The following is a 25,017-nucleotide window of genomic DNA, read 5'->3' as shown; positions in this document are numbered from 1 at the left end:
CCTTTTACGTTTCATAACTAATTTCTCGAACATCTGATTTTCATTCACAGAAACTTTCACATGTATAGTCTATAGTGTACCTGAGAGCCAGTCCATTAAGACACTCATCCCCTGTGCTATTCCTGAGGACTTTCAATGCTTTTAGTGATGAAAAGAAGCTTTCAGGAGTACATGTAGTTACAGGGAGAGTTGTCATTATTGTGAACAGGTTGTATGTTACCGGAAGTAAGTCACTGTTTAGTTTTTTATTCTTTTTCTGTGGAGCTCTGCGGGGATTTTACCTCCAAAAAACCCTGCGTCAGTGTAGCTAAGAATCCAATTGACCTAAGTTCGCTTCCTGTTATTTATGTATGTATGTATGTATGTATGTATGTATGTATGTATGTATGTATGTATGTATGTATGTATACATGCATGCATGTATGTAATGTATGTATGCATCATGCATGCACCGCTTTTCTGGACTAAGAGTGTGTTTTATGTTATTTTCATCGATTGTAGATTGCACAATGCTGACTATACATTCGTGCTTCTCAGGAAAGTCCGATGTCGTATTGTTTGCAATATCGAATACTTGACAACGAATTAATTGGCTTCTCTAAAGTATTCTCGACTTCACTCATTTTCAGTTTTGCCACATCAGACGTGTACGTCGTTGGGTTTCGTTACCCGCAGAAAGCAGTAAGACATTTGAATCATTATGTTTCTGCTCTTTTCTATTAAAAAACCCTAATATCTTCTTCGTATTGACATCTGTTATCAAGAGCTAAGAATGAAATATTTGCAAGCTTGTACATTGAATTTTACCTTTGTTAATCTTTTTTCTCCCTCTCTTATACGAAGAAGGGACTCGAAGGCTTGCACTGCAGCCTGAGGCTTATTATGCTTACCACTCCTATTCTGTGAATGATTGGGTAGCCGAACGGCCGCTCTCTTGTACAAGTACAGCACGCCGCACAGTGAACTTAACCGGGGCTGTTGTATGGATGATGATGATGATGATGATGTTGATGATGATATGTGAATTAATGAAGGCGAAATGAGTCCGAGGTCCAATGCTAAAAGTTACACAGCAATTCTGTTTCAATTGGTTGAGGGAAAACCCCGGAAAAAATCCCAACCAGATAACTTGTCCCAACCAGGATTTGAAACCAGGCCCGTTCCTTTTCACGGTCAGACACACTAACCGTTACTCCACAGCGGTGGACTTTGTTAGTCCTTACTCATGAGCAAAGGAATCTCTTAAATCCAACAATTTACTGTCCGTCCGAGTGTTCAAAATAATTTTAAAAAGGGCCCCATTAAGTAAGTAAACTGTCACGTGATTTCTCCCATTTCGATGACCCTGCGACCGGGGATGGTAAATTCCTACAAAGTCGCGGTTAGCAGAATTTAGATATCTGAATTCCTAAAAAATGGATTACTACGAAGTAATATGTGAATTCCTACAAATACACACAAAAATAACAAGACAAAATTTTCCCTCGCACTTTGTACAGACTTGGGATTGTGCAACCAGAGTGCAGGTGCTGTGGTTAAAAATTTTATCTCGGTTCATTGTCAAAATAATAAAATTGTGAAACAATTAGGGATAACGTTCTTGATCAAAACCTTATTTGAAAGAAATATGTCAAGTACTTGATATTCTGTTTCTGTAAGACACTTTCTTAATGTAATCAAATCTTGCGATGCGCCGACTTAAATATTCATGGATGGCCTCTTGTATAAATGCTTCTTTCTTCAACGCCTTCTTCTTTTTTCTGAGCGAGATATTTAATTGCTGCACTGCGATGTTTTACGTATGTGTTTGTTTGCATTATCTTCAGAACCTCTAAAAATGTGAATATATGGGGATGATGATGATAAAAATTAGCATTTTAGTCTGCATGAAAAGTTTCACAGGCATTGGTAGTGTGAAGAAAAAGACCACATGAAGGCGTGTACGCCCCTGCGGACCCTGACTATTGACTGTGTACGGCGTTGAAGGTAGCCCGGCGGACTATTGCCTATTGGCTGTGTGCAATGTTGAGGGTAATCAGTGACTGCATGTTAGTAGATCAACAGATTTAAGAAACTAAAAAATTGTAGGAATTAACATATCCCCATTTCTGTGATATTGTAGGAACTAACATATCCCCATTTCTGTGATATTGTAGGAACTAACATATCCCCATTTCTCAAATATTTATACCTACTATGATTTTGTAGAAATTCTCAGTGATCCTCCACATAAACACTCGGACGGACAGTAATATGGATACTACCTGTAACAAATGACTTCAGTTTCTGATCTGATGGAAACCTTATTTGGGATTTGTTTCTGTCAGATTAGTCACCTTCTGCCTGAATTAAATCTCAGTGCCTTCGATCCATAGTAACCTCTAGATCTCAAAGGTCTAATGAATGTTACTGCGATTCCTGAACAGTTCAAAACTGAGTGCGGAACTTGACAAAGGATCCAGTCCTTGAACAATTTATGATCGTAATAATGATGAACAAGAAATGTTCGTATTAAAACAATGCAACTGTACGAAAATCTTTCATGTGTTTTGTCTTCTTCCTATCACGTATTAAGCTTCGTGGCCTGTTACGGTCTTACTCCATAAAAAATAAGTAAGCAAAGATCCCTGTTGAGACTAAATCTTGTTTACCGTTCAAATTTATGCCTTTGCTTTCCTGTTATTAGGCTATTATCCGTCGGTTTTCCTTATACGAAAGGTGTTCGCGCCAAAGTGAAAGCTCGGCTGTTTTTCTACGTCTGGCGGGGAATAACCTTACGAGACAAGTTGGATGAACTTTGCTGGCAAGGTTTCCGAGTCATTTGACACAGTGAGAAGTACATACTCAATGCAAGAAAAGCTTAGAACACTGAACTGAACTTGATGCTGCGCATAATTGAAGTTTTAATTGAGTTGTAAAGGATTAAATACACAACTTAAGCGTTTTACTGGCTTTCTTTTAATGATGTGTAGCCCATACTGATTCTGGTTTTTGATTTCCCTTCTTTCGACATTCTATCTTTATATATCTGTTGTTTTCACTTTTCAAAGAACTTCGCCGTCCGAGTTCCCGTTGTATAAATTTGTTTTGTGCGAGATCGTGCGTATTTGCTTGTTTTCCGCACAAAACCAATACGCGGTAATTGTGAAATACCACATTCAGTATTCCCAACGTAACACACATAACAATTTCCCTCTTCTTACCGCTTAAGCGCGACATTCATTTTACTGCTTTAGGCTTTTAACATATTATTTTTAGAGACGTTTAACATAGTAATAATTATAAATTGGAAACTTACCACTGCAATTTCACCTAAATTGAACTGTTAATTATTGTTTTTAAATATTTGCAAAAATTAAGTAAACTCTACTACTCCACTAAAGTTACTGCATTCGTGATGCAAGTAACATTAAGGAAGCCGTGAAAAAATCAACAAGATTCCAGATGCCGATGTTATTACTGCAATATGTTATATAAATAATATTGTTAAAATATTAAAATGAAAAATAAATCATTACGTAACCTTACCGTTTGTTTTAAGTTCGCATTTACAGACTGGGAAAAAAAAAAGACAGACGTATATCGGCCTGCTGGAGTATAGTAAACACAGAAAACATTTTATAGCAACAATGTTGAAGAGAGATATTTTTGTTTTCCAAAATTGCCGTCATTGAACAGAAACCAAGATGGAGATTTCATTGCAACTAATTAGAAATTCCTCTTTCAGGTATGTAATAAACGATCTTCGCACAAAATAATGTACGATACACGAGCGGTATGTTTGTTTTCATGTACTCGGAAATTAAAAAAGCTCAACTACGTTTCGCTTTTTCAATCTTTTCCTCGAATATGAAAACATCAACATACCGCTCTTGTAACGCATATTACTATTTTATCCTCACATTAACCTTGGATGCGACTACTGCAAAACGACATAAGCCATCACTCCACTCATATTTTGTTGAACACGGACGTACCACAAAAGTACTCGAATTTTCTTTCCTATATTATTTACAGGCGGTCGGGTTGCTCAATTATTAAAACAACTGGCTGCGGTGTAGAAGGTCCTGGGTTCAAACCCAGGCGACGGTGCGACTTTTCTCGTGGCCAAACATAAAGAACGTCCCCGCTATTTTCCGGGAATAAAGAGATCGGTGCGTGGTGCTCATTATATCACCTCATTCTAGTGCCGAGGTCATAAAAGCGCGCTTATCTACCTCCATGCCTCCAATACCTCTTTTATGAATGTTTTAGTAATTAACATCAGGTTCATGAATGTATTATGCCATTACTTTACCATTATTTATTATGGCATTATGGCTGCAATTGGAAAGAAAGAAAGAAAGATTTTATTCTCAACAAAAATATCTTATGTGGCATAAACGAAACAAACTTACTGACGTCTGCCTTAGAAAATCAAAACAATTAAAAGTTCAAAAAACAAAATAAAAAGCCACGATCCAATATTTAGTTCATCTTCCTCCCATCTCGATCACATCTGTAGTCGAGTGGGCATGACTGCGACTGTTCTCAGCCACGACATCCCAGGCATCCAGGACGAGTTTCCACAAATCATCAAGACGTCTTGGAGGGGGATTGGGCCAATTTTTCCTCATATGCTTCTTTACTTGTGCTCCCGTATCTTAGTCGGAAGAACGTCATAATTTAGATATCAACGTTTCAGGTTCAAATCTTCGTCACTCCTTTTCATTTTATTGTGTTAGAGGATAGTATAATGTAATAATACAAGAATAAAAAACTAACACTAGTATTATGCAGCTGTATTGTTTCAAACCTAACATTAACTTTATATGATTTATATTGCTGGAGAATAACAGAAGCATGATAACAGAAGATAAATGATAACTTGAATATTATTTATATCGCTAAAGAACGATAACATAATACAAATGATAACTTGAATATTATTTATATCGTTAAAGAACTATAGCAGAATATAAATGAAGAGTCCACTGCAAGAATGATTTATGTCACTTTCTTGTCAAAAATGAACCAAGACTGTCAGTGCATAGCTTAAGACATATAGAATGTACATAGAGAGTTATATGGCATTTACACTGATAGTCATTGTCCAGTAATGATCGGAAAATCGCAGTTAAGCTTTGAGCTCTAAGCATTTCAAACTTTCAATTGCGTCTCCTGCAAAATGTATTCCAAATGACATCCATAATTCTTGCAGTGGACTCTTCAAATGATAACTTCAATATTATTTATAACACTAAAGAACGATAACAATATAAATGATGATTTGAATATTATTTTTATCGCTAAAGAACGATAACAGAATATAAATGATGACTTGAATATTATTTATATCGCTAAAGAACGATAACAGAATATAAATGGTAACTTGAATATTATTTATATCGCAAAAGAACGATAACAGAATACGAACGATAACTTGAATATTATTTATATTCCTAACGAACGATAATAAAATAAAACAATAACTTCAACAAGGCTCGAACTCGCAACCTTCGAATCACTAAGATAGCACTCTACCGCTGCTTTACGAGACATAGATATCGAATGACTCCTGCTTAAACACAATAGTTCTGAAACTGCTTCAAGTGCGATTCGACAAGCGCATGCATCGTGTAACATCACATAATCCGAAGTGAACTTAGAATATATTCGCTGTTCACGAGTGCGGTCACTACTTTTTTGACAGCTGTACATGCAGTCTATCCATCTTTTACTAATTTTTTGTCTGCAAACGAGATATTTGTACCATTAAGTTAATTAAATTTGTAATGCAATAACCTATTTCCTGCTTTCCAATCTTACAATTATAACATATTTCCTACTTTTCAATCCTCAAATTTATAACTGAAATGCAATTAATTATTCCTATTTGTCGATTGAAATATCATTAAAAATAATTTATCAGCATATCAATAACAACCTCATAAAATTACTTACAAAAACACTCCCAAAATAATATACACTTATGAAAAAAAAAAAAAAAATAAAAAATTATTGGATTAACAATATTTTCACCGTTACAATTATACATATATAAACACTAAATATAAACATTTACATAGAGATAAAAAATGTTACAGGAGAAAAAGTTCGTCCAAACTAATTATTTCGAATTTTCTATATTTCAAAACAATGCATTGTAAAATGTTGGACATTTTTGTTCATGGACATTCAGCAGTGGATATTTTCCTGATTGGGCATGTTTGTTCACGGACATTGTTCCTTGGACATTTTGCACTGGACATTTTTGCATGTGAACATCTTTTCCCCTTGACGTTTTGGATTGAACATGTTAATCTGAAAGCCACTAATCAGACTTCAGATGTATACAAACAATAATTGTTCTTTCCTCAGACACATCAAGTGAGATATGGTGCCTGATAATAGATGTACTGTACATATCAGACAGTACTTTAGTCATAGGTTATGATAACCTTATTATACTGTATTTTTCTTTACTCTGGACGCGATTATTATTGACAATTGACCCGAAGAAACCTTGTAATCCGTCACAGAGGAACAGTTAGTTGTAAGGATGAAAATTTAAATATATAACAAGTAAAACTGTTACCAATTGTATTAATTAAACGGAAAAAATACATCTGGAATGTCGCCTAAAGGAACGGGTATTTGTAAATTTATTAATAATATTTCTTGTAACATTGGGCACATTACTGTATCTGTTAGCCATAACGCCAGTTCATCCATTTTCCAAGCTCTTGTTTGTTAAAATATAGACAAATACAACAATTTTTGAGAACATATCAAATTATACTGAGTGAACCGTAAGTAATGTCATTAATTTCAGGGGGTTATTCTCAGATATTTCAAACAAAAAAAGTTTAATATAATTTTGCTCGTTTTGGCTTCCTTTACGAAATAAAAACTGTTTTATATGAAACATTTCACAGTGTATATTGGAAAAGCGATTGATTCAATTTCCAATGTGCTCAGTCAGTTTTGTTACTTGGTTATTTAACGATGCTGTATCAAGTACGAGGTTATTTAGCGTCGATGGGATTGGTGATAGCGAGATGTTATTTGGCGACATGAGGCCGAGGATTCGCCATAAATTACCTGACATTTACCTTACGGTTGGGGAATACCTCGGAAAAAAAAACTCAACCAAGTAATCGGCCCGAACAGGAATCGAACCCGCGCCCGACCGCAACTCCGGATCGGCAGGCAAGCGCTCAGTCAGTTTAAGAGAGCAGTTTATTATAATAGTAAATTATTGAAATGATTTTAGTTTTGTCCTTTAAATGTGCAGACATTTGATCTGAACAAATGTAACACTGTAAAATTCCTTTGCAGAACGAAAAGTAACATTTGTTCGGATCAAACGTCTGCACATTTGAAAGATAAAACTATTTTTTTTTTCAATAATTGACTATCATAATACACTGCTCTCTTAAATTGACTGATCAGGTTGGGAATTAAATGAATGGCTTTACACAACACGCTATGAAATGTTTCATATAAAGTAATTTTTTTGTTTTGGAAAGGAAGCAATAACGAGCAAAATTGTATTAAATTACTTTTATTGAAATATCTCAAAGAATAACCCGTTCAAATTGATGACATTACTTACAGTTCAACCTGTAGGCTTCATACAGTTATTATCGTCATAGACAGTATTGTATGAGTCGAGAAAGAGAGAGAGAGAAATTGTTCACTTTATCGTCATATTTAGTTGAAAACGATTACACAATGGCTTTGAGATTCCACTCTTGACTTTGAGAATAAAGTATACGTTATGTTACATTGTATTCTCCCACGGTGTGCAGAAGGCACGAAATAAATCCCCAAAAGCTATACATTAATTCAACCACTATAGACGTCTGGGACCTTGCACATAATAATAGATTCTGAGGGTAGTAAGTGCCGTTAACCGCTTTCTTATTTGTTGGTTGAGGTAGGAATCACCCCCAGCATTGGGTTTCTCTACCCTTGTGCTACTTAGGTGAACAAGACACAAAAAATGCGTCTGTGAGACACGATGCAGACTGTCAGAATGTTTTCAAATAGAAAATGAGAGACTGAAGGCACGTACATTTCTGACTACAGTAGTATCCCGATTTTCCGTCACCCTATTAACCGATTGGTGGATTATCTCTCTCTCTCTCTCTTTCTTTTGCTGCAGAAAAAATATGAAGTACTGTACATTATATTAGTACGAATTTTTTCTACTGAGTGTGTGTTCTTTTTTTTTTTTTTTTACAAACCTTCACCCTTATACACTTTCCTGTGATTGAGGTTCTGGCTGATATGTACATATATTATCAGGCAGTGCATCTCATTTGAAAATGTATGTCAGATGAAGAACAATTGTTTGTATGCATCTGAAGTCTGAGTAGTGTAATATGTAGCTAGTCAGCGATGTATGCAATGGAGTGGGAAAGGAACTGGCCACCCTACCCCATTATCTTCTGGCCTAGTTGCCTCATAAGTGTGCCTTCTTGGTAACACTTGTGAGGTTCAGAGGTTCAGACCTGTCTTTGGACAGTTAACTAAACAATAACCCTTACACAGCATGGTCTACTCTTTGAAGGGCCTAACTTCTATACAATATGCTTTCCACAGTTGTCAAAAGAAAAGGTGTTGTGCTACGAAAAAAAGTGAAAATAATTGAGTGGTTTGAGAAAAGAGAAAGTGGTTCATCTCGCATCAGAATAAGAAATAGGAATTACAACTGTGCACGATTTAATGATAAAAAAATATCAAGTGTATAAAGTACGTATGTAAATCTACAACATGAGACCTTAACTATTCCTATCTTTTCACAGACAGCCGTCGTAAGAAGTTTCCTTGATCCTTAAAAATCCGTTATTGAAAGCAGGCTTAAATTAGTGAACTTCTGATCCATTACCTAGCGTATTAAAAGCACAAAACCATGGAGGAAATTACGAAACTGTATTATGCACTTAATTTATGAAAACTTTATATGGTACGGATTATTCGATTTTTCGATTAACCGTTCAGTTCACCCCCTTTATTACTACAGATAATAGAGGTAGTACTGTATGTTCAACGCGCTTCACAAAAGTTTAGTTTTTTATCATGTTTTGAATGATCCTAATAGTTGAGACGTTCCCTGGAATAACAACTTAACATACTTTATATCATTTCTCCGTTTCCAATATATATTGCATCTTTAATAAGATAATAACACATCTCTTTACTGACAAAATATTATTTCTCTTCATCAAACACAACTCCCTCTAGAAATATTTGAACGTCGTTATGAGCAATAGGCCAACTGTTATACAAGCTCTAAAATGTTTGGTACTCTCAATTTAAAATTTAAAAATCTAGTAGTTAAGCCGTTGTTCCAGAGAATTCTTCAGTTATTTTCTAGGATCGCTTTTCAAAGCAAATACGTAATTTGCTATATATACACTCAAACAAGATAAAGTTTTGCCATAACTGCTTCCTATACGTTTCTTTGTCGCAAAGTATCCTCAACTGATTCTGATTAGTTGAATGCATGTTGGCTACAAACAATAATTTTTTTCCACGTTATGACCATGTATATTGAATTTTAATTAATAATTCATACAAAAATACCTTGGTTTGTAAGAAAGACAAAACAATAATCTGATTTAAGGAGGTTCGCGGCGCCCAATCTCCGTAATATTAAATTTGCCTCAATTCATAATCCATTTTCTCTGCATCTGTTATGTGAAGAAACCTATAATTTTTATCAGATGTTGTAACAGTATTTTTTTTATTAATTTTAACGTGAACTTTTTATTATTCTGTTGTATTTTTCTATCAAAATATTGGGTGTGTATTAAAATTAAGGATAGTGAGTAAGGTACATGTTGTAAAAAATGCATTGTTCTATGTTTTATAGACAATGAAAAAAAAATTAATAAGCTTATTACAGAAATAGGGCATTTCGAATCCTTCCAATTATATTTTCATGCTGTTTCTTTTTTTTTTCTTGCCACTTACAATTAGAAAATTGCTTAGGCCTATTCATTATCTTCAAACATTGTCATCAGATTATCCTTCCAGATGGAGATGCAACATTCTAATCGTCATAAAAAGAGTCAAAAGAAGCGATTTTATGTTTCAAACCGATTCCGCTTACGAGTTACTAGCAAGGATAGTTACCATTACAAATCCGGGTAATTACGTAGGAAAACCCTCTTGCAAACCGACAATAATTTTGGGATTCCTGTGAAAGTCCCATAAAACATGACATTCAAGTCTATGTTTGAAGTACAAAACAGAAAAATTGTAACGTTCTGACATGAAAAGTTCACTCTAACGTCATTTGTAATGCCATGGAAACAGAAGTCTAAGTGGTTTTTCCACGTAGTGTATCAAATATAGATAATTATAATCCGGTATTAGGTAACACAAAGCCCAAAATGCTTTGGAATGACAACGCCCAGCATGAGATATATCACGAACTCCCTATGGTATATTAATGACGCTCTTTTAACCTAGTTACGCCGATATACGTCATTACGTTGCGGACCACGTACTGACCGGTCATAAATATAATATGTAACAAATAATTTTGTAATTATTCTGTTACAAATCCAGTTTCTAGAATTAATCAAGTAGCAATAAATGTAAATGTACATTCTTGTGTTAAATAAAGGAAGTCCCTTGTAAGATGTTGATCAGTAGTTTTCCTCAAGACATATAATAGAGTTAGATTACAAACTACGTAATTGGCGTGTCATCAGTGTGACAACTGATCCTGCACTTTGTTTTCCATGGTTTCTCTCAGTCGCTAAGACGGATGTCGATGTCAGAATGAGATCAGTAGTCTACAGTTTTCTGAATTTTTGTCGTTCAACTTTTCCGACGTGCTCTTACTTCTTCTGACATTTTTGTTATCATTAGACATCGGATGTTTAGGAAAATGCCTATTTTGATTTGAATGTTCATATTTAAAGGCTTTTAGTAAATGTGCACGAATCATGAGAAATGAAGCATTCTGATGAAGTTTGATCTTGCCTTTTTTGCCGTTAACGCCTTTTTTGCTTTAATATGTACTTTTTTGCCTTTTTTTATTTTATATGTACTTTTATGTCTTTTTCTTTATATATTACTCACTCAACAATACTGCATTTATTTCTGCGTTCGAAACTAAGGAAATTGCAGTTCTTATAGTAGCCTTATGGGACACCCTGTTGCAATGCAGCATTGTTGTTTTGCTTATTCCGGAATCGACCTTGTCCTTCTGATCTAGCACTGTGTTGAGAACACGAAACTCAATCAGTCTAGGATTGTCTTTGTGAGAGTACTGTAGTATGGTGAAAAATGCCAAAATTGAAAACATCGAAAGCTTCTTTATATCGTCAGTGGGTAGCAGAATTTCCTGCTTTCACTACTAATGGAACGATTATTATGTAGCCAGGATGGCACTGTTTAAGTATGCTCCAGTCACATCAGTATACGTTGAGAGATCTTTTTCAGCATATAAACTGATTTTGTTCAATAAACGTGACAGAAGTTTGTGTGTTAATCTTGAAAAGTTGCTTATTTATTGTAATTCAAATTATGGACGTGAAGTTGTGAATTCATAAGTACAAGTGAAACAAATCCATAGAACAGAGAAACTACTTTTCCAGTGCACTTTGTTGAGTTACCTATTTATGGTCTTATGGATATTTACTTTATGAATTATGAGTGATTCAGTATAATTTCGATGCCTTTTAGTGTCCTATTTTTTTGTTGTTTTTAGAGTCTTTTTAGGCGCCTAAAATACCATTTTAGTGCCTTAACTTCCGATGTCTAGTCGTCATACATCTTGTTGCCTATCGAACGGCTAACCCTCTCCCGGCTCTTGCAGTTGCTCACAACATGAAATTAAATTCTATTCAGAATTATAACTCGTGCAATAATTTAGTTAAATTTTACAATATTACATTAAAATACTGCCTTCTCAGCTCATGCAACTTCCAATTTAAGATGTTTATAAATATATTGTAAGCGTTCTTTATATAGCCAAAATTAATTAAGCATAGGAGATCTAACAAATTGAAAGTTAATCAAGGCAAACGGCTTTTAAGCTGCGTACACCGGCGACGCTGTTATAACCTCTGCAGTTACAAGCGTCGTTAAATAAACCATAATTTAATCTTTTTTTTAACATTCTCTCTTTTAATTCGTTTTTGTGATACTTTACCAACTGCTATGGTTATCTAGCGTCTGAATGAAATGAAGGTGATAATGCCAGCGAAATGAGTCCAGAGTCCAGCGTCGAAAGTTATCCAGCATTTCGTCGTTGTTCCTGCAATAACTCCTATGTGACATATTTATCGATTTTCAGATTTTTGTTCTATTAAATAGCTTAAATAGTGATACAACAAATAATAAAATCTCCTATATGTAATTATATTTCTTTCTTTCGAAAATGTAAGAATTCACGATCTTCTATGTACGGTTGCCAGAGGATGAATAAATGTGTTTTTTCTTCCTACTGAACAATTGTATATTTTGCACATAGGAGTTATTGCAGGAACAACGACGATTTGCTTAATAGGTTAAGGAAAACCCCGGAAAAAAAAACAAAGTAACTTGTCCCAACCAGGATTTGAACCTGGATCCGCTCGTTCACGGTCAGATATTACTCCACAGCGGTAGACACAAATATTGTTTCAAACGCTGTAATTATAATCACCAGAAGTAGGACTGATATTTCCTTGGACTCATAATAATAAAATTAGTGTTGCAAATCCTATTCAGCCAGATTATCTTATAGTGATAAGTGAAAGATTTTCAATCTGTTCTCAATCTCTTTTCGTAGTTACAATTTTCCTTTGGCTGTAAGTTTAGTAGACTTGTATCAAGCCGAAAGCGATGAATTTGTAAGTGGATACAATTAATTCTTATCATGATTTCTTCGGAAAGTAAGAGCTTTCCGTGTCTTCCTTATAGTAGGCCTGCTAAAATGTCTTGCATGTAAAAAAATACAGATGACAGATAAATATGCATAACCCAGACAGTATGCAAACTCACAGCCGTAGTTCAGATGCACTGGTCAATCACTTATAAACAGTTCTGTTTATCACTCCTGGCTGATACAGTCTCCAGTGTTAATTGTCTTTGATGCGACATGGAAATTACGAAACTGTAAACAAATTAAATTTTGTTTTTCTGGATGATGAAGCGTTCCCTTGAACAAATATTTCTCAAAACCTTATTCTCGAATAGAGTTAGAGTAGCCTACAATAAAAATATTTATCTACAGACCATCACGTGCTAGAACCGTCATGGAAAATATTTCTGAGTAATTTTTTCAAGGTTTGGAATTTTACACACATCTCTTAAAATAAAGATCAGACGACGCCTATGTAGCTCAGCTGAGAGAGAACTGACTTAAAGATTACTGCGACCCCGGATTCAAATTCCGGTGATGGTGGATCGTTAATGGACAAAACCAAGATTTCTTAGGGCCACGTGCATTAACGTCGGTTAGTGTACCACAGGTTAAAATTGCAACCTAACCCCTGGTTAAGCATTTTTACGGTGCATCGATCTCGGTTAGGACTTAAACAGGAGGTTAACCACTCTAATCTCTAATCGGCCATATTCGAGCAGTTAAAGAAGATAACTAGTGATTACCAAGCCTAGTAAAATAAAATGGCGGCCAGATCTACACCTGATTATTTCGAACACAATTAGCATTGTAGGTTGGATAGGGATGATGGTGAGCGTGAAGTTTTATTGGTGGAGGAAGAATTCTTACAAGGAATTAGGTGACATTAAATTTCAAAAGGAATTTCGTTTATCAAAATCTATCGCGTCATTTCTGCCAGAACAAATGGATCACTTGAAATAACTCACAAACAGCCCTATTTCTCCCATGAATCGTCGGTTTACATTACGATTCTATGTAACTGATATTTTCACAATTTTAATGGACATAATTCGAATACCTCTTTTCCTACGTCGCAGACTGAACGAAGAGAGGCTGTGGATGGAGCTTAGGATATTGCACAGTTCCCTGGTGTAATTGGGGCCCTTAATTGTACAAACATTCCTATTAATCTTCTTCGTCCGTTTTATTTATGGATATTCCATCTTTTTTTTAAATATTACATATTTATTTCTAGTAATGAAGTCTATCAATTCTTCAGACTCACATTGGAATATAATCATTTTCGATTTTAATTTTCCATTTTGTACGATTCTAACGTAACAGCAGTGAAAAGCAAAGAAATGCAACCCGTTAACATAACAACACCCAAAGGCAAATAAATGCTCGCGAAAATGTAGGATACATTCGTTTCCATATAGAACGGATTAAGCGCAGTCGTTTTTAGACGTTGACTATCATTTTTACAGAGATATGGGAGTCTTTCCACGTCAAATCGCACAGCAATAAAACACGACCTTCTTGGAAATGGTCGAATTTTTTTTCATGAATTCCAGACATCAAATAAGGAGACCCGTATTTTTTTATTTTCACAATTATTAATTATTTGTGTAGTTATGAATATTTGAAGTTACGCAAATATGCGCGCACTGTTACATAAACTCGCTTGGAACTCTGTGTCTACATATAATTGAGATTTGCGGTTTGTCGCATTTGAAAGACGAAATACAACACTTTTTATTACTTTAGGCCTATCACAAATAAATTTAAAATTTGGCCTATTTTTTTAATCGTTTCTTTTTCAAAGCAAAATTACTATATTAAATAGCCAAGTTAAAAAACTGAAAAAAATATAGACTTCTTCGCTGATGTATTATCTGTAAACTACTGTATTTATAAATATGGGATCGGCACCCATGCATTTGTAACAATTTATTTTCCGGAGGCATGCACGCGCTCGCGATGCCCAGCTAATGAACTGCTTGTAGCCATAGGCTAGAAGGCTTCCCGTGGAAATTCCCCGTTGCATCTGATGTCACCATACTAATCATCAAATGATTAATACCTTAAGGAACAGTAAATATCTTATCTAAAATTATTTTATTATTGTCAGATCAGCTAAGAGAGGAAGCCCTTCACAGTGTTCTATGTTTATACTGTAATATAGCCAAGTGTTTGATGATAGCAAGGCTGGGTAAGGCAGTAAACTTTATGACAGTAAACAGATGGCAGGAGAGAAAAATAATCAGTTTGGGTTTGAATTTCGCGCAGTGACGTGACTTCTATACAACATGAGTGAGGGTAAAGATCGCGTAATATATAACAAGTGTTTAAATCCATTTACCTTCCTAATCACGCTTTTAAAAAGAAAAGTACACTAAGACGCGTAAGTCGCGACTTATTGATAAAGCTCAATTTAAAGGAGTCTTTGAGTGTGTAAATATGTGATTTGTTCCGTAAAAATCAATCAATTTCCGCATAGGTCAGGTGAAATTATATGTGAGGCCGGTAGTTCTTGTGATATTAATAAACATGAATCAAATGAAAGTGCGGACAGAGAAAGTGATTATCCCAGTACTTCTTCTAGCAGTTCTATGGCTACAGTGCTAGAAATCAGTAATATTGAGGAATTAAACAAGAGTTTGATGTCAATAGAATCCCCTATCAAGAAAAGATAGACACAACAAAACGATACCCCCGTGAACAGTTTCAAAAGTAAAAGGCTCCCTAGCATGTTAAGTTTTTCATGTAGAAGATGCATCATCATCCATTCAAAAGTCAGCCATATTTTATTTTTGACGGAATGCAAAGAAAGGTACAACCTGAAAATTACATAGTTATTGCAGACTTTTCTGAAAATTATTCATTTGTAATACAAGATTCAATACAAGGTGTGCATTGGAACATATGCCAAGCCACAATACAATACAATTTTAATTTTACTTCCTACTTTATTTTATTTTATATTCTCTTATAGGCCTATTAATATTATATCTGAACTGTGACCGAACACGAGCGCTGCTCATTCGGTCTCAAATTTTGTTAAGACTACTGCATCACCTTTTTTATATTGATTGTATTATTTTATTTCTATTTATCTTGTTTTTAAATATATTTTTATTCTGTATATTTAAATAAATAAATAAATAAATCCTTTCGTAGTATATTTCAAAGGAGATACAGAAATTCGTTACAAAAGTAATGTCATCTCAGAAACCATGAAACATGACACCGATCCCTTTCACTTTTTCAATCCGAAGCAATCAATTTCTTAAAGCAAGAATTCAACGATATGAAAAAAATCATCTACTTTTCCAATGAATCAAGTTAAAAAAAAAAATTAAGAATAATTGCTTACATGAAGACGATTATGGAATTAGTGCTGAATGGCACTTCTTTGCAATGTCGCATGGTAAAGGTCCATGTGTTGGCATTGGAGATACTGTTAAAAGACTTGCCACGAAAGTTAGCCTATACAAGATCCTATAACAACACCAAAAAAAAAAACTGTTTGATTAGTCACAAAAAACATTTCTAACGTGTCATTTATATTTTGTCCATTCAATAAGCACAAAAACCACACTGAAAATTTGCAGGCCAGATACCATAATCTAAAACCAATAACTGGTACATTAAAATTATTTTCTTTCATTCCGTTGTCAAAAACTGAAGATTTAGTACAACAATTTTCTTTCAAGAAAGAAGGTAGGCGAATGAAAATTTAAAGTGTAAATGAAAAGAAACATTTGAAAAGCATAATGTACAATTATTTGAAGATATCATTATAAGTAAATTAGCAGTGTTTCCTCGAGTAACTTGATCCGTACTGGGTGTAATGTTGCAACGTTCAGTCAATTATCCAGCGCCGATAAACCTCTTAGGGCGCTTTAACGCTTCCCGTCTACTGCTGCTGCGCCGACCGCTACACATTCTGTCATAAGTAATTAAATTTCCATTAAACTATTGGAGATCCCATTCTGATTTTTTCTGGAATTATTAAGAATACTTCATTGCACCTAGTAGGCATTTTTTTATATTTTTAATAGGACTATTTCACATTGATGTATATGTTTTAAAAATTGAATTATAAAAAATATTTGAAATAATTATATTAAAATTAGTTAGTAAATATTTAATAAAAGACAGTACTTTAAGCTTTTAAATGCATTTAAAAAAAATTAACATCAATATCGTTAGAAATATGACGCTTTAAATGTTGCATTGTGCGACATTTTAAACGAATTTTAACATGTAATATTTTAAAAACATGTGGACTTAGGAGGAAAGAAAAATACACTTGTTGGTTTATGAGACCCATAGAGTTGGTAAAAAAATATAAACGCAATCAGAAATATGAAGGTCAAAATTTGTATAATTTTGTGCGATTTGACGTGGAATGACTCATGGATGCTTTCCTTTCGTCATCTTGTAGAAACAATATATTCCTACCATCACAGATTTTACCCTGGTTAAATGAGGTGTTAGCTAACCGTGATTAAATAACCTGTAGTAATGAATGGTGCACAGAAATTACATTTTAACCATAAGATACTTTTCAACCGTGCTTTCGTAGCCCATGGTTAGTACATTTTTAACCGACGTTGGTGCACGTGGCTATAGAGTTTTCCCGGCATTCTCCCGTCCCCTCCAATATTCAACCATCACTCTAAATTTCAACATCCATCATCAATGTGTAAAATTGCTCAGATTTTGCGAACTATAAGTGAAATTGACGGTGTGAGTGTTTGTGACCTCCCACTCTTCAAGTACGCAAGGCTAGCGTTCTGTGACGTGGAACGAACACTTTCGCAGTCCCTATAAGACATTTATCAGAGACAATGTCCACCGCTGTGTAGTAACGGTTAGCACGTCTGACCATGAAACTAGCGAGCCAGGGTTCAAAACCTGGTTGGGACAAGTTACCTGGTTGAGCTTTTTTCGAGGTTTTCCCTCAACCAATTGAAGTGTTAGTCATCGGATTCATTTCGTCATCATAATTACACTTCCCCTCTTTCCTCATCATCTCAGTTTCTTTCCTAGTTTTCAGGCTTGCTCCGGTCCATGCCTTCCCTTGAAGGGGGACTAATATATCAACATGTATTTAAGGCGATGCCCTAATGAATTTTCTGAAATCCACAATTTATGAGACAGAAAGTTGAAATTTTTATTAAATATGAATATCAATGTCATAATCACCATTGTAAATTTCAATATTTTCTCATAAACACTGTCCACGCCTGTGGAGTAACGATTAGCGCGTCTGGTCGTGAAACCAGGTGGCCCGGGTTCGATTCCCAGTCGGGGCAATTTCCTGGTTGAGGTTTTTTCCGGGGTTTTTCCTCAACCCAATATGAGCAAATGCTGGGTAACTATCGATGGTGGACCCTGGACTCATTTCACCGACATTATCACCTTCATCTCATTCAGAAGCTAAATAACCTATGTTGTTGATAAAGCGCCGTAAAATAACCTATTAAAATAACTCATAAACACTGAAAAAAAATAACTTATTTTCTTGTTTTGTTTTTAATTTTCTTAATCAAAATCCTATTTAAAAAATTAAAAACAATTATTTTTAACCTATTTATTTTTCAAAGATAACACTGCATTAGTAATGCCCTATTGTAATTTCTTAATTTGTAAAAGAAAAAAATATATATTTTACATAATTTCATAAATCTTCAAATATTAATAAAAATACTGCTTTACTAATAATTCTCTAGCAATAAAACTATGCTCAATACAGCCAATCAAATACTCTATTTCACAACAGAGATATTAATGAATAAGTATGCCAAATTTCATCACTCTAGCTGTGAGAAATAAAATTAATATTTGCAAGTAAAAACTTAGGAAGTTTATTTTTTGAGATAAATAAATTTATAGTTTTGGTTACACATAACTCGTGCATTAACACAACTTCTATCAAACTATATATAGGTATACTTATAATTAAGATATGGAGATAAAATTTTCATCGTATACTTTGTAGCGCGAAATATATATATATATATATATATATATATATATATATATATATATATATTACATTTTTCAAAATTCGACTATTTTCATTAGTGCATCGCCTTAAATTCGATTATTATTGGAGATAGCATTTGTGATATACTGAAATTGTAATGAAATGTTTGACTGCTATTGATAAGTGCCGGTACAAGTTACGTATCTTTATTTTTATTATTGTAGAGATACTTGAGTCAAATTTTGGCTAAATATTTTTAATGTTTTGGTAAATATTTTTGTATTTTTACCACAAAAAAAATAAATAATTTACATTTTAGCAGATAAAAATCCGCTACCTAGTTATGAAACGTAAGAAATTAAGTCTCCGTACGCAATAATCGGTCTTGGAGACCTCTGGAACTCGGCTGCGCCATTGTCTCGCTCGATTCTTCAGTGTGAATTGCGCTAACTGCACACACATCTTCATTAGGATTTCCAGAGTGTCATCAGTAAAACTGATGGAATTGATTTCATTGTACCGGACAGGCCTGAAGCAGGAAGTCTCCCACATGAAGACAGGCCGAGCCTGAGGACGGAAGTACTTCCTAGCAATCATACAATTACATCACACGATTTCTTTATTACTGCAACAATCGAACAAGTGGCGCTCAAACCAGAATATAAATGACTCATGCGTCACTACTTGCGAAATTAGTGTAATTTGTCTAGATTAGTCTTCAGATGTTCGTTATTGTTGAGGTTTCTATGCAAAACCCAGTATGGCGCATCGTTAGCCGAACGGATAGAGCAGATTCCTTTCCACGCTTTAACCTCGGTTCGAATTCCGGCTGTTCCAAGTGGAATTTGTTGTGGACAAACACTGATGACTGGTACTCCCGTTTCTTCTACTGATATTCCACTATCGGCCCAATAATAATAATAATAATAATAATAATAATAATAATAATAATAATAATAATGTCCTTCACCAGCCTATAAGGAGCATAGGCCCTGTTCCAACTGTTTTCATCACATCCCACATTGGGCAGTTAATTTAAGGCTATGGATCTGAAACACCTTCATTTTTACACCAATTAATCTGAAACTCTTACCACATATTTCTTATAATGTGGACATGCAATACACAAATTGACAAATTGTCACTTTGGTATTCTAATTAGTTAACTTATAATTAATTTTTTTTTTTTTTTTTAAATACAGAATTACTGTATATTTGCCCTAATTTTCAAAGTTTACTTTATTTTTCTTTAAATTTATATTTAATTTAGTCCACACCTGTGGAGTAACGGTCAGCGCGTCTGGCTGCAAAACCAGGTGGCCCGGGTTCGAATCCCGGTCGGGGCAAGTTATCTGGTTGAGGTTTTTTCCGGGGTTTTCCCTCAACCCAATACGAGCAAATGCTGGGTAACTTTCGGTACTGGACCCCGGACTCATTTCACCGGCATTATCACCTTCATTTCATTCAGACGCTAAATAACGTAGATGTTGATACAGCGTCGTAAAATAACCCAATAAAATAAAATAAATAAATATTTCATTTACTCCTAATAGATGTATGTAAAATATGATACATGTTTTTCATATTTTTTCAATTACTTTTTCAGAAAAAATATTTACTCTTTTAGTTGTTAATTTTTCAATGTTCTAAAACTTATCACATCCTCAACACCTGGGGATTTGAATACTTTTAATAGCAGAATAAAACACATAAGTCAATTTACTTCACATACTTTTGTGGACTTCTGTTCAAAATTTCACTGAAATTGGAGAAAAACTGCATTCATTACAGAGCATTTTGAATGTTACAAAATGTTGAAAATTGGAAAATCGAGAAAAAACAATGATCAAAGCACAACATTTATGATATTATTATATACTATCGATATCTTTCCTTCTTATGCAGATCTATCACACACAGTTTTCTTGTACACAACAGCGTGAAATATGAACTGAATGAAAAGTAAAATTAGTTAGAATAAAAAACAAACTCTGTCAGAATGACAGCTGAGTGTCAGTTTAAAGGGCTGCAGCTACACGCAAGCGCTTGTCCCTTTAAATTCATCCTGAAGGGCTTTAAATTTTTATAGGGCCAAAATGAACACAGATTTAGAAAACTGAAACATTATTTTATTTTTTAAAGTTAAAAAGCAAATTTTCATATTTTAATTCCCCCCCCCCCCCCACTGAACCATAGCCTTAACTGTCTTTAGGTATAATCCAGTGCTGTTTTCTCTGTACTACTACTGGTTGTTCTTAGTGTGTGCTCTATCTACTATACATATATTTCTTTTCTTTATCTCTTCACACCAGCAGTGTTTGTTCTGGTAAAAAAAGTATAACTCTTAGTTAATAATTAAATATGGCCTGTACATTTTCTCTATTTTTCTTAAGAGATTAATAAATGCTTGGTTTCTGTTAAGGGTTGGCTCACTTAAACTTAATTTTGCTTTTCTTCTTTCGATTTAAAATGAATAATTTTTGCTCATTCATGATCAATTTGTTAGCATTTACTTTTTAATTTTGCTCTAGAGTATGCCATTAGGAAAGTCCAGGATAACAGAGAGGGTTTGGAATTGAACGGATTACATCAGCTGCTTGTCTATGCGGATGACGTGAATATGTTAGGAGAAAATCCACAAACGATTAGGGAAAACACGGGAATTTTACTTGAACCAAGTAAAGCGATAGGTTTGGAAGTAAATCCCGAAAAGACAAAGTATATGATTATGTTTCGTGACGAGAATATTGTACGAAATAGAGATATAAAAATTGGCAATTTATCTTTTGAAGAGATGGAAAAATTCAAATACCTGGGAGCAACAGTAACAAATACAAATGATACTCGGGAGGAAATTAAACACAGAATAAATATGGGAAATGCCTGTTATTATTCGGTTGAGAAACTTTTATCATCCAGTCTGCTGTCGAAAAATCTGAAAGTTAGAATTTATAAAACAGTTATATTACCGGTTGTTCTGTATGTTGTGAAACTTGGACTCTCACTTTGAGAGAGGAACAGAGACTACGAGTGTTTGAGAATAAGATTCTTAGGAAAATATTTGGGGCTAAGAGGGATGAAGTTACAGAAGAATGGAGAAAGTTACACAACACAGAACTGCACGCATTGTATTCTTCACCTGGCATAATTAGGAACATTAAATCCAGACGTTTGAGATGGGCAGGGCATGTAGCACGTATGGGCGAATCCAGAAATGCATATAGAGTGTTAGTTGGGAGGCCGGAGGGAAAAAGACCTTTAGGGAGGCCGAGACGTAGATGGGAAGATAATATTAAAATGGATTTGAGGGAGGTGGGATATGATGATAGAGAATGGATTAATTTTGCTCAGGATAGGGACCAATGACGGGCTTATGTGAGGGCGGCAATGAACCTCCGGGTTCCTTAAAAGCCAGTAAGTAAGTAAGTAAGTAAGTAAATAAGCAAGTATAACATATTGATTTTTGTCAGTTATGATAAATCGCCTTCATAATAATTTTTAGAAATAGTGCACAACACCTACATTTGATGATGTTGGGTAGAAGAGGTCTCCTCAAGATTCAAATACGGCTGAAGGCCGCAACATTTTAAGATCCCCTCCCATCATTTCAAATGGGTAATTATCTGTTTTATTTCAGAAGTTAAAATGTTAATTTTACATTGATGTCTTCTTCCTAATATGGTACATTATTATTATTATTATTATTATTATTATTATTATTATTATTATTATTATTATTGTTGTTATTATTCTACAAGGTGTGTATGTATCGAATTTCATACTATGTCTTTAAATTAGCTATTTCTTAGTGCACGTAAATGGGAAGCAAACATGAAATATCCGGTGTCATTGTTACTCAATAAGAGCGCGCTTAGTCACAATAAAGTGATGCACTTGGGAGATACTTGCGGATTGGTGAAGAACCTCTCTTCAGCTGTCGCAACCTTGACCTACATATTGTGCATTCAGTGGCTGGAACCAAGTGAAACGTGCTGACCATTCAGGAGGCGGTAGTGGTGGGAGTCAATGAAAGGCCATACATACGTAATTATTTAATGTGATTTTTCTTCATAACGATAGTCGACTATGTGAACTCGTGGTGCATGATTGTGGAGGGGGAGAAGTGAACCAATTTTACATTTTGACAAAGAACTTATCTCATTTGTAAGTAGTACTGTTAATTTCTATATTTACACAAGGGTATTTCACCTCAGCTGTACCATAATAATAATAATAATAATAATAATAATAATAATAATAATAATAATGATAATAATGATAATGATAATGATAATGATAATGATAATGATGATAATGATAATAATAATAATGTTTATTATGATAATTTGTTAATAGTAATGTACTATCCAATATCGATTAGTCAATCAATAGCTTAACGGAAGAATGACTATGATAATACAAAATTATTATTATTATTATTATTATTATTATTATTATTATTATTATTATTATTATTTCTAAGATAGGAGAGTTGGAATACCAGTAGTTTGGTTTCAGGAAGAGAAAAGATACGGGAGATGTAATTGGATTCCTGCGAACTATCGGCTAAAGAAATTTAGAGGATAATAAAGAAATTTAGAAGTTATAGTATATAATTGGATCTAGAAAGGGCATTTGACAGAGTGGATTGGCATAAACTTATGAGGATCCAGAAGAAAATTGGTATGGATTGGAAAGAGAGAAGGCTGTTCATTGTTCAGTAATCTTTATATGAAACAATTAGTCAAAGTCAGGATAGGAGAAGAAATGTCAGAAGGAAGTGAAATAGGTACGACAAGAATTCCCTTTATCACCTACCGTGTTCAACATTTACTTAGAGAATCTAGTGAAGAGCTATTTTCAGAACATGGAATGTGTGATGGTAGGTGGGAGAAGAATAAAGTGTAGGCCTATAACATTTGTTGATCAGGCTATGTTAGCAGAAGCGGCGACGATACTAAGTGATATACTTTGAGCAGTAGGGGTGAAAGTAAATTCAAACAAGACGAAGATCATAGTTATAGGAAGAAAAATAAAGAAGGTTAAAGTGCGAATTCTAAATAAGGCAGTAGAACAAGTGGGTAGCTTCAAATATTTGGGGTGTACTATAAGCAGAAAATGAGCTGCTACCAGGAAGTCAAAAGGAGGACAGCAATGGCAAAGGAAGCTTTTAATAAAAAAAATAAGCATCCTCTTCGGACTTCTGGAAAAAGATATAAGGGGAGAGACTGCTTTGTGTGGAGTGTGGCATTGTATGGGCAGATATATGGACATTACGACGAAGTGAAGAGAAGCGATTAGAAGCATTTGAAATGTAGATATGGAAAAGAATGGAGAGTGTGAAATGGACAGACAGAATAAGAAATGAAGCTCTGTTGGAAAGAGTGGACGAAGGAAGAATGATGCTGAAACTGATCAGGAAGAGAAAAAGGAATTGGTTGGGTCTCTGACTGAGAAGAAACTGCCTACTAAAAGATGTACTGGATGGAATGGTGAATGGAAGAAGAGTTTAAGGTAGAAGAAGTTATCAGATGATAGACGACATTAAGATATATGGATCATATGCGGAGAGTAAGAGAAAGTCAGAAAATAGGACAGATTAGAGAATGCTGGGTTTGCAGTGAAAGACTGACTTTCGGCAGAAAACTGTGAATGTATTATTATTATTATTATTATTATTATTATTATTATTATTATTATTATTATTATTATTATTATTATTATTATTATTATTATATTTAAAGGTCCACTATAATTATGAATTGTAAAGTTGACTGACAAATAAATATCAAATATCAATTATTGTAATATATAAAGGTCCACCATAATTATGAATTGTAAAGTTGACTGACAAATATCAAATACCGGTATCAAATTATTATTATATTGGGATAGAGAAATTTTTATAGATACTGTATTACTGTGACTCCCAATATTCAGTACTCTTTATAATAATTATAAACAAACAAATATAGCAACAAATAAGGAACTCAGTTGACATTGCACTTACACTACGTCATAACCTTCATACTGCACACAACAACAAAGTCAGCAAATATCAACATGTGGCACAAGAGCTCAAACACCTTGGGCAAATAGTCAACATCAGACTTATTGTCATTGCAGCACCAGCAGTATCTAGTCCTAAAGTTACTGAAAATAGATGAATCAGTACTTCTGGTCGCCT

General features: G+C 34.3%; 1 protein-coding gene across 3 annotated transcripts in view; it reads left to right on the top strand.

Moving 5' to 3' along the window:
- LOC138697945 (alkaline phosphatase 4-like) overlaps positions 1-25,017 on the top strand; it is a 120,956-nt gene that overhangs the window by 59,185 nt on the left and 36,754 nt on the right. The window contains exon 1 of one of the 3 annotated variants that reach the window (XM_069823578.1): positions 22,974-22,994. The exons of the other annotated variants lie outside the window; for them this stretch is intronic. The gene's annotated coding sequence lies outside the window, so the exon portion shown is untranslated. Of the gene's footprint in view, positions 1-22,973; positions 22,995-25,017 lie in introns of those variants that run through there. 3 annotated transcript variants of the gene reach the window in all.

Source organism: Periplaneta americana, chromosome 1 (assembly GCF_040183065.1).
Source record: "Periplaneta americana isolate PAMFEO1 chromosome 1, P.americana_PAMFEO1_priV1, whole genome shotgun sequence".
NCBI classification, from domain to species: Eukaryota; Metazoa; Arthropoda; class Insecta; order Blattodea; family Blattidae; genus Periplaneta; species Periplaneta americana.
The sequence above is the reverse complement of the archived record's forward strand: the minus strand, read 5'-3'. Positions and strand labels throughout refer to the sequence as shown.